Raw genomic sequence first — 10,700 nt, 5'->3', positions numbered from 1 at the left:
TAAGACACAAGGTGCTGCAGTAACTCAGCGTATCAGGCGGCATCTCTGGAGAACTTGGAGAGATGACCTTTTGGGTCGGGTCTCTTCTTTAGATTCTGAGTTTGATGTAGGGTTGCCAACTGTCCCGTACTAGCCGGGACATCCCGTATTTTGGGCTAAATTGGGTTGTCCCATACGGGACAGCCCTTGTTCCTGTATTTGAGTGCTACCAGCAGTGTTCAGGGTTGGATCCACAGGGGCTTGTGGGTTTTCAGTCTCCGGGTTAGTTCTCCCCCTCCCTCTCTCTTCTCTCCCTTGGGAGTGTTTTTAATTTCCACGTTTTAATTATTAAATCTCTTTGGCGTCTCTCAAACGCCCACCCCACCCCCACCCCCACCCCCACCGCCCCTGTTCGGTTGGAGGCTCAGAAGCAGGGGGCTCACAAATTCCCAGAGCACCGACGCTCCTTAAATCTCCCGAGTGCCAGCCCTCCCCCGCAGGAGCGAACACCCGGCGAATTGTCGCAGCAGGTAGCAGCTCTGAGATTTTATCAACCGGCTCATCAGATCTGTTGCCATTCGATGTCCACCTCACTGCGCCACCTGCAAGATTCCTCGCAAGTCCCTCCCTCGTCGCTTCCTCCCACTGAAAGGCTAACACGGTTCTCTTATCTCCCTGCAAAATCTCGCCGGACGCCAGCCTCTTCTTCGGTTCTGAAGCTCGCCTCTTCTGTATCCACTGCATGCTCTCTCTCTCTCTCTCTCTCTCTCTCTCTCTCTCTCTCTCTCTCTCTCTCTCTCTCTCTCTCTCTCTCTCTCTCTCTCTCTCTCTCTCTCTCTCTCTCTCTCTCTCTCTCTCTCTCTCTCTTTTTTTTTTTTTTTTCTTTTTCTTTCAAAGACTTTATTCAGCACATTCACATGATACATCACATCAAAACCACATTCAGAGGTTACAAGTCATCAAATAATCATTATAATACAATGTTGCCTTCATTATTTACAATGCTCTCAACCCCCCGCGGTGACCAGCGCCCACGGAAGGCCTCCAGAGTCCCCATGGTCTCCGCGTGTTCCCTCTCTAGGGTCACGCGCGCACGGACGTAGGGCCGGAAAAGGGGAAGGCAGCCGACTCTGGCAAGACCATCGACCGCCCGCTGCCTGGACCCGCGAATGGCCAACTTGGCCAGGCCCAAGAGCAAACCGACAGGGAGGTCCCACCCCCCCCCAAAGACCCTCCCCACCCCCTGCCTTGTGTCCAAACACTAGAATCGTAGGACTAAAGTGTAACCAAAACTTGAGGAACAACCCCTTCAGATATTGGTACAGGGGCAGTAACCTCTCACATTCCATATAGACGTGGAACACGGTCTCTTCGTCACCACAGAAAATACAGGCGGTCGGCGAGCCCGTGAACCGGCTCAACAGTTTATTACACACCACCGCTCTGTGCAGCACTCTCCACCCCAGGTCCCCGATGTAAAGGGGAACGACTCCCTTATAGAGAGCCCCCCACTGAGGACCGTCCCCGTCTTCAGGTGGTAACACAGACCGCCAAGATGTGTCAGGGCGGTGTACGAAGACAAGGAGGTGTAGAGTGTGCAGGAGCATTCTGTACAGTGTGCGTCTCTTCGCATCACGAAACAGCACGCTGGGCATCTCGGAAAGGCGGCTCAAGTTGTGCGGAGCCGGCGCCCGGGAGAAATCCCGGAGCCTAGGCCCGATGAGCAAATCTGACGGAGCGGGGGTAAGCTCAGTCAGAACTACTCTAGGCACACGCCTCTCCTCGACACCCGCCATGACAGGGTGAGGACCGGCTGCTCCCGCAGCCACGACGTCCCCCTCCCTTTGTGGAGCAACACGTCGGCTGAAAACAACCAAATTCCTCACTCTAAGCACGTCCCGATAGAAACTAGGCAGACCCCGTAAGGCGGGTCGACTGATGCCCGCCACCGGCAGCTGCGAAACCCCCCGTAGGCAACAACCCCGACGAAAAAAATACGTGGCCAGAGCGTGCCACCTGGGGGGGTTCTCTGTGTACATATACCTCCGCAGAGTCCTGAGGCGGAGAGCCGCCACCTGGGTACGCACGCATACCAAGGACTGGCCGCCCTCCTCCAACGGGAGACTCAGGACTGCTGCGGTAACCCAATGCTTCCTATTTCCCCAGAAGAAGTCCACCAGCTTCTTCTGTAAAGTAGTTGCAAAGATGGAGGGCGGGACAAGAGTAGCCAGCCGGTACCACAACATGGAGGCCACCAGCTGGTTTATGACCAGCACCCTCCGCTGAAAGGAAAGGACTCCAAGCAGGCCTGACCAGCGTCCCAGCCGGGCGACGATTTTCATCTCCAGCTCCTGCCAGTTCGCCGGCCAAGCATCCTCAGTGGGACTCAGGTACACCCCCAGATAGAGGAGGTGCGTGGTGCTCCACGCATACATCGCCATCTCCTCCGGCAGGGAGTCTACCTGCCACTGACCCACTAATAGTCCAGAACATTTACTCCAATTAATCCTGGCGGATGATGCAGCCGAGAAAGTCCTCTGGCAGTCACGCATCCTCCGCAGGTCACCAGGGTCAGTGAACGTAAGGAACACATCATCGGCATAAGCTGAAAGAACCACTTCCACCCCCGGACCTGGTAGAGCCAGGCCTGTCAGCTTCCTCCGAAGAAGACACAGGAATGGCTCTACACAGACCGAGTGCAACTGACCAGACATGGGGCACCCCTGACGAACCCCCCTCCCAAAATGAATGGGAGCCAACAACACCCCATTAACCTTCACAAGACACTCCGCTGCAGCGTACAAGAGCCGGACCCTGGCTACAAAATGCGGTCCAAATCCGAACGCTTGCAGCGTCCCGAGTAGGTAGTCGTGGTCTACCCTGTCAAAAGCCTTCTCCTGATCAAGAGACAGAAAGGCTACTGACTGACCAGTGCCCTGAGATAGATGAATCAGGTCCCTAACCAGGTGGATGTTATCCTGAATGGACCGACCAGGGACTGTGTAGGACTGGTCAGGGTGAATCAGTTGAGACAGCACAGAGCCTAGGCGATTTGCCATCGCCCGTGCAAAGACTTTGTACTCTGTACAGAGGAGAGAGACCGGGCGCCAGTTCTTCAACAGGCGGAGTTCACCTTTCTTGGGCAGCAGGACAACGACTGCTCTGCGCCACGAGAGGGGCATCTCCCCGGTCGCCAGGCTCTCCCCCAGAACCTTCATGTAATCATACTGCAGGACATCCCAGAAGGCTCTAACAAATTCTACCGTCAACCCATCCAGCCCAGGGGACTTGCCCCTCCTGAGCTGGTGCAGGGCACGTGTCAACTCCTCCAATGATAAGGAGTCATCCAGAAGATCGGACACTTCCCTATCTACAGTCGGTAGACCCTCCCACAGGACCCGCTGAGCCTCCCCGCTGCAACCATCTGCGGAGAACAGGGTCCCATAAAAGGACCGGACTAAAGCACTGATCCTCTCTGGATCTGTGACAGAGGAGCCATCATCCGCGAGCAGCTCTACGAGCTGTTTGCGGGCTCCCCGCCCCTTCTCCAGAGAGAAAAAGAAAGGTGACGCTCGGTCCAAATCGTGCAGCATTTGGACCCGCGACCTCACGTAAGCTCCTCGGGACCGCTCAAGCAGCAGGTTCCTCAAGGCTTCCTTCTTCCCCTGAAACTCTCCCCATTCACAGGAGTCCTCACCAATCCGACCCAGGCGAGACTCCGCCCCCGATAGCTCCCTCTCGAGCCTCTCAACCGCTGAGTCCCGCCTTCCGGTCGACCCCCACGTATATTCCTTACAGAAGAGACGGATGTGAGCTTTCCCCACATCCCACCACTGCCTAAGTGAAGAAAAGCTCCCCTGCCTCCCTCTCCACTTCACCCAACTCCGTCTGAATGACTCCCGGAAACACCGATCCTCCAGCAGCTTGTTATTGAAATGCCAGTAAGCAGACCCAGCCCGCGTGCGCCCCGGATTGAAGTCCACGCGCACCAGACAGTGGTCCGAGCATGGCACCAGCCGCATTGACACGGGAGACAAACGCACCGGAGATATACATACGATCAATGCGGGAACCTCCCCCCTCAGACCTCCGCGAGAATGCGTTTGAGTCAGGGTGGAGGTTCCGCCATGCATCCACTAGCTCAAAAGAATCAAGCAAGCCTCTCAGTTTCTTTGCTACAGCAGGGGCACACTGAGTACCAGAACGATCTCGCACCTCAAGTGTGCAGTTGAAATCTCCCCCCAGAAAGACACACTCTCCTCTTTCAATAGTGCTCAACAGAGCAGTCACCTCCTGAAGTAGGCAGGCCTGCATCGTGCCACTGCTGGGGGCATACACGTTGACAAAATGCAACGGCATGCCATCCAGACTCACAGCCAGATAGAGCAAACGACCTGGCACCACTTCCTGCACCTTCAGGATCTCTGGCTGAAAAGTCGGGGCCAACAGAAAAGCCACCCCGCTCGAGTTTGTGCTGAGGAGGCTCATGTAAACCTCCCCTTCCCACTCCAGTCGCCAGGTGGGTTCGTCACTGACAACAGTGTGCGTCTCTTGCAGAAAACACACCGCATAATTCCCTTCCCTCAGGACTGATAAATGCTGAAATCTGCGAAAGCTCGCTCTACTACCATTTAAATTTAATGTAACTACTGTGAATGTGCAAACACGTTAGAGTTATTTCCTCACATTGCTCTTGGTCGCAGAAACTTCCCCCTTGAGGAAACTTGAGAATTCCCCAATCTGACGCCTCACAGACGCAGGAATATCACTTTCCTTGCTGCCAAGGACGCTATCAATATCCTTAATAAATCCTGGCAGCTCTCCCCACCGCCTCCGCGCTGCTTCAACTTTAGTCCTGCTACATTTAGGTGTTCTGAGAAATTCCTGAATCTCACGGATAAGGGCTGCGTTAGACACAGCCCTGGAGTCTGGGCGCTCCGCCAACCCACTCACACCTGGAGCAGCAGCCTCCTCTGCACATCGCTCAAGGCCAGTGTCAGAGTCCGTGGGACTACAGCTTGCCGAAAGCTCACTCACCCCGCTGCACAGGCCGAGCCCATCACTCTCCCCCTCCTCCGGCATGACACCACCCCCAGGATCAATGCCGAGGGAGGGTCCCGATGCCTCTGACAGCAACAAGCTGTCCGGTAAAAGGCCAGGCTCCTGCACTCTCCCATCACACCCCACATCTGGGTCTGGGGAAGAAAAAACAGCAGGCACCCCCGGGGTGCCAGGTGTTCTTGGAGTCTCCCCTACTACCTCAACCGGTGAGGCATCACACTCCTCATCACCTCCACTGGTTCTAATACAGAGCACAGAGTGGAACGTTTGATCTCCCGATCCTCCCCCCTCAGGCTGACTCTGCTCATCCCCCATCCCAGGGGGCACATTTCCAGGGGAGTCAGACCCATCAACCGGCGTGCCATCACCCTCAGAAGGCCCCTGAAACGAGGGGACCTCCTCCGACCCAGGGGACACGCTCCCAGGGGCACCAACCCCGCTACCCGATGAGATGACTCCCTCGGAAAGCCCCTGAGACGAGGGGACCGCCACCAACCCAGAGGACACGGTTTCAGGGGAGGCGATCCCAGTAACTGATCTGGTAACACCTGCAGAAGGTCCCTGAACCAGAGGCTCATCCTCCGGCCCACAAGTCACCAGTCCGTGGTCACCGCCCTCGTCAGGGGTGGAAGGTCTCGAAATATCCGTCCCCCTTAATTTGGGCCCACGCTCATGCTCTTCCTCGCTTTCCGACAGCCTTCTTTTTGTCCCGGTGACTATGGGAGGTGCGGTGACCTCCATAGAGGAAGGGTCCTCCGCCTCCGCACCACCCGCTGCCCCCTTTCTACTCCCATGTTTGCTCCCACCTACCCCCTTCCGGTTCACCTCAGCTCCATGCTGAGCCACACCAGGTGCGCCCTGGACTTCACTGGGCCCATTGGGCAGGAGCCCATCTGCTATTGATTGATTCTCTTGGAGGGCCTTATTCTTCTTCTTATCCTTATTCTTATTCTTCCCCTTCTGCGTCTCCCAACCTCCCTCCCCCCCTTCACCCTTCCCCTGCGCCTTGCCATCTACCACCTCCACAGGTTCAGGGCATGGGGGGGGGGGGGCCCTTACTGCTCCGGGTCACCAAGGTAGTACTTGCAGCCTCTGATGGGTTGGCAGTGCCGTCCCGGGTCACCGAGACGGAGCCAGCAGCCCCAGCCGAGTCAGCAGTTCCACCCCGGGCCACCGAGGCTTGGAGGGCCGCCCCGGATGGGCCAGCACTGCATTCCTGGGCCCCTGCGTTAGAATTTCTCGCAGTGGCCCGGCTCCTGGGACACTCTCTACGGAGATGTCCAAACTCCTTGCACGCATGACACTGTGCCTCTCCCCAGCTCCAATACACGCGATTGGAGAGACCCTTATGCTCCACAGCGAAGCTCCCCTCGGCACCCAACCCCACTTCCACCTTCATAAACACGCGCCTCTTGAAGCTCAGCACCCCTTTCTCATACGGGTCATTCCCGGGGTGCATGAGCCTAGTAAGCTTAGACCGCACCTCCCCAATCTTCTCCAAGTGTGGAAGGAGTTTTGCATCCCGGAGAAACGTGGGACAATTCCGTAGGAGAACCGATTTTACATTGGACACCCACGGTTCCACCTGTAGATGGACCCCCTCCACCGTGAGCCCCTTCTCCAACACTTGGGCCACATCCTTCCGGGACTTCAGTATCAACTGAACCTTCCCTCCTGCACTCTCGGAAGAGGCAATGACATCCCTCTTGAACAGGTCGTGCAAGCCCTTTGCAATTGCAGCCCTGCTCCACATGAACCCGGTTTGAACCGAGATCCCGTAAATATCCCAGTCCAAGTCAACATGAGGCTCATCCACGAGTGGCCTCGAAGCCGCCGTCGAAGCCGCCACTGCGTAGCTCTGAACCTTAGGCCGTCCCCCGCCTTCATGACAGTGGCACACCCCAGCTCCAGGGACAGCAGCACCTCAGCTCAAAAGCGATCCTCAGAGACAGTCACAGTCTGAATAAGCAGCAGAAGCAGTTTCCTCCAGCCGAAGATAGGAAAGTCCCCAAGCTCACCTCCACAGTCCAGAGCAGCTTTTGGAAGGCTCTTCAAAGCCCTGACAGAAGCAAAAGATACCCTCTTCACGTTAAGCCCAGGCAACAGCACTGTGCAAAACGGTATTGGGGCAGAGAGGGTGCTATAATTATCAAAGACACCGAAATCATTCCTACCCACGATCTCCAGGCACTCTTGGCAGTCCGCCAGCCACGGCTGCTCCCACTGCGGTGCAGAGGAACTCAGGAATTCCACACGAAATGGAGAAATCCTTAAACAGAGGAAAGTTTCCACAGTCCGACGTTCGGTCAAACTATGAAATCTCACTGCAACTGTTCCTCCTCCTTCGACAAGAACCTTGAAAGGTTGCTTCAAAACTTCTCAGTCGCCGGAGCAGAGAGAAACACGACCTCTCTCTCTCTCTCTCTCTCTCTCTCTCTCTCTCTCTCTCTCTCTCTCTCTCTCTCTCTCTCTCTCTCTCTCTCTCTCTCTCTCTCTCTCTCTCTCTCTCTCTCTCTCTCTCTCTCTCTCTCCCTCTCTCTCTCTCTCTCTCTCTCTCTCTCTCTCTCTCACACACACTCAGATACCGCACATACAAAACCACTGACTCCATCGACCTTGCATCAAGATAACTAGGGGAGCAAGTGCACAGAGTAGCGTTAGATACTAACATGCCAGCTCAGGTGAGCAAGTACATCCGCTCAACAGAGCAGGTGTAAATCTAAATATACCACAGGAAAGCAATTTTAATTAAACAGTAAAGCATTATCACTTCCAAAATAGGCCGTTACCAGTCAGAATAAGACGTCACGTTTGACATATACATCGCAGCCATTATCTGGTAAACCAAACTAAGATATGGATTAAATCATTCTTTATCGAGAAACCACCAGTTATATAGTGTAGAATACATTTTCAAAAGCTAAAGAAAAGTTTTGTTACATTTAAAAAATTATGCCTTTCAAATCAAAAATCAATCTTCAGTCTACAATATCATCTAAAGTCTTCTCGTCTGTGTGCTGATGTACAACACGTTGTTGCCTCGAATAAATGCATCTCCATATTTGTTCTTAAGCTGACCGTTTACATATTCTTCTGTCTGTTCCAGTGTTATGTTCATGTATCCATCCAAACAAGCTAAAACACCTCGGTAATCCACACCCGAGTTCAGTTTAACCACCACTGGCCTCCCTATGATCTTTTTTAGAAAATCGCTGGGCTTTTGCTTTTGCAGGCTCATTTTGCGTCCTTCAGTCTATGCAAGGTCCATTGATGGCAGGAGCACGTGGCCGCTGGCTGGCTGAGGTCACCTGGGGCGCAGGGCGATGACGTCACCTTGTCCCGTATTTGGGAGTGAGGAAGTTGGCAACCCAAGTCTGATCTCTCTCTCCCTCTCAAGCCCATTCTCCTGCATTCGCCCCACATAGCCTGTCACAGCAGGTAGCAGCTCTGAAATTTTATCAACCGGCTCATCAGATCTATTGCTGTTCGATGTCCATCTCGCCTCCTGCAAGATTCCACACCAGTCCTTCCCTCGTCGCTTCCTTCAGCCCACACCCTTATTAATCAAGAATCTGTCAGTCTCCGCATAAAAATACCCATTGACTTGGCCTCCACAGCCTTCTGTGGTAATGAATTTCACAGCTTCACCACACTCTGACTAAAGAAATTTCTTCTCGTCTCCTTCTAAATGTACGTCCTTTTATTCTGAGGCTATGGCTTCTGGTCCTAGACTCTCCCACTAGTGGAAACATCCTCTCCACATCCACTCTATCCAGGCCTTTCACTATTCGGTAAGTTTCAATGATGTTCCTCCTCGCACTTCTAAATTCCAGTGGGTATAGGCCCAGAGATCTTTATGCCTACCTCATTAGGTTTCTTATTTTCTAAGGTGTAGGTGTTTCTATTTTTCTTACTATAGTGTAACATGTCACATTGATTAGTTGTTAAATGTTTTTAAATTTTCATTGCTTAGTCTATGGGATTGTTGATAAATTAGATTGGATTCCTTCCTTGGATTATCCATACACACTATCTGGCGGCCACATTCCAGATTTTAGAGAAGCCCCTCTATCCTTGGCCCACCAGGCTACTCTTCTTCTTAGCTTCCAAGTCTTTGATCAATTTGTGATTTGATCAGTTATTTCTCCATCCCACTCCACAGGCCTGTGCGGTACCTCAGGGAAAACGATCTGAAAATCCAAGTATGCAAAATCAATGACATTATCCTTCTCAAATGTTTACACTGCCTCTTCAAAGAATTTGGTTAGTCATACATGTTTCTCCATGGGAATTATCTCGGCTCTTCAAATGTTATCTGGCACTATCCCTTCATCTATGGAACTTCTGTACATAAACTATTTCCCCTTGTATCTAATTGAGTGGTCTCATGCTATCCAGACCTGCTGCTTCCTTCAATTCTGAGGATGTATGAATATTATTTTATGCTTCTCCAGGGCCACTATGTTCCCATCAGAGGGAAAGCCAAGGATGATAAGTCCAGTGAATCCTGGATGTCAAGGTGTATTGAGGCATGTACAAAGAGAAAAAAAAGTAGGTTTATTGTAGGTACAGAGTACAAAAGACACTTGTCAGAAGTGAAGGGGAAAACACTTACAGAAAAGAGAGATCACTGAATATCACTGGCAGGCAGGATTAAGGTGAATCCAAATACTTTATGTCAATTAAAATCATTACTGAGGAAAGGTGGGGTTCGTGAGGGACAATCTGAATGTGGAGATAGAAAGGAAATATTTGATCCTAAATGAATCTTTTTCATTGGCATTCACAAAGAAAATAGACTTTATTGTTAGCAAAGGAAATGGCAAAATTCTAGAGCATGTCTCCCTAAATAAATAGGAGGTACTCAATGTCTTAGCGGGCTTAAATATAGATTTGGGCTGTATAGTGGCACAGCGGTAGAGGCACTGCCTTACAGCAGAAGAGACTTGGGTTCAATCCTGAATGCGGGTGCTGCCTGTACAGAGTTTGTACGTTTTCCCCGTGACCTGCGTGGGTTTTCTCCGAGATCTTCCGTCTCCTCCCACACTCCAAAGATGTATAGGTTTGTAGGTTAATTGGCTTGGTATAAGTGTAAAACTGTCCCTAGTGTGTGTAGGATAGTGTTAGTGTGCAGGGATCGCTGGTCGGCGCTGACTCGGTGGGACGAAGTGCCTGTTTCCGTCAGGCAGCAACTCTGGGAGCAACTTGGGAGGAGCCAGCGTTGCCGTCGCAGCTGCGGCTTGCCTGCAGTCCGTCTGTCTTTTGTGTTTTTTGTTGTTTTTGTCTGAATTGTAGTTTTAATATGGTGTAGGGTTTGTATGTTATGTTTGGGGGGGGGGGGGGAGGGAACGGGAACTGTAAAATTCTCTCTCCCGAACGGAGACGTGACCTTTGTTTCTGTGTCGTGTCTCCGTTCCCGCTGCGGCCTACCAGCGGCCATGCACCTGGGACCACCTGGGACCACCTGGGACTCTGGTTCGCAGAGCCCGCGGCCCGGACTCACCACCTGCGGCGCTGGCCGCCTTCGGATGCTGCGGGAGCGGCTGCGACTCATCTCCGGAGGCTCCGGCGCGGGCCGCGTGGACGTCGGAAGCCCGCAGGCCCCTGGGTGGGGGCCGACATCAGGAGCTCCGGCAGCGGCAGAGGCAGCGTGTTCGCCC

General features: G+C 53.0%; 1 pseudogene; it reads right to left on the bottom strand.

Moving 5' to 3' along the window:
- Positions 1-7,999: 7,999 nt before the first annotated feature.
- On the bottom strand, positions 8,000-8,278 carry LOC144600632 (U6 snRNA-associated Sm-like protein LSm6 pseudogene; annotated as a pseudogene).
- Between the last annotated feature and the right edge of the window lie 2,422 nt (positions 8,279-10,700).

This window comes from Rhinoraja longicauda, chromosome 1, assembly GCF_053455715.1.
Source record: "Rhinoraja longicauda isolate Sanriku21f chromosome 1, sRhiLon1.1, whole genome shotgun sequence".
Lineage (NCBI taxonomy): Eukaryota > Metazoa > Chordata > Chondrichthyes > Rajiformes > Arhynchobatidae > Rhinoraja > Rhinoraja longicauda.
This window is presented reverse-complemented; position numbering and strand designations above follow the sequence as displayed.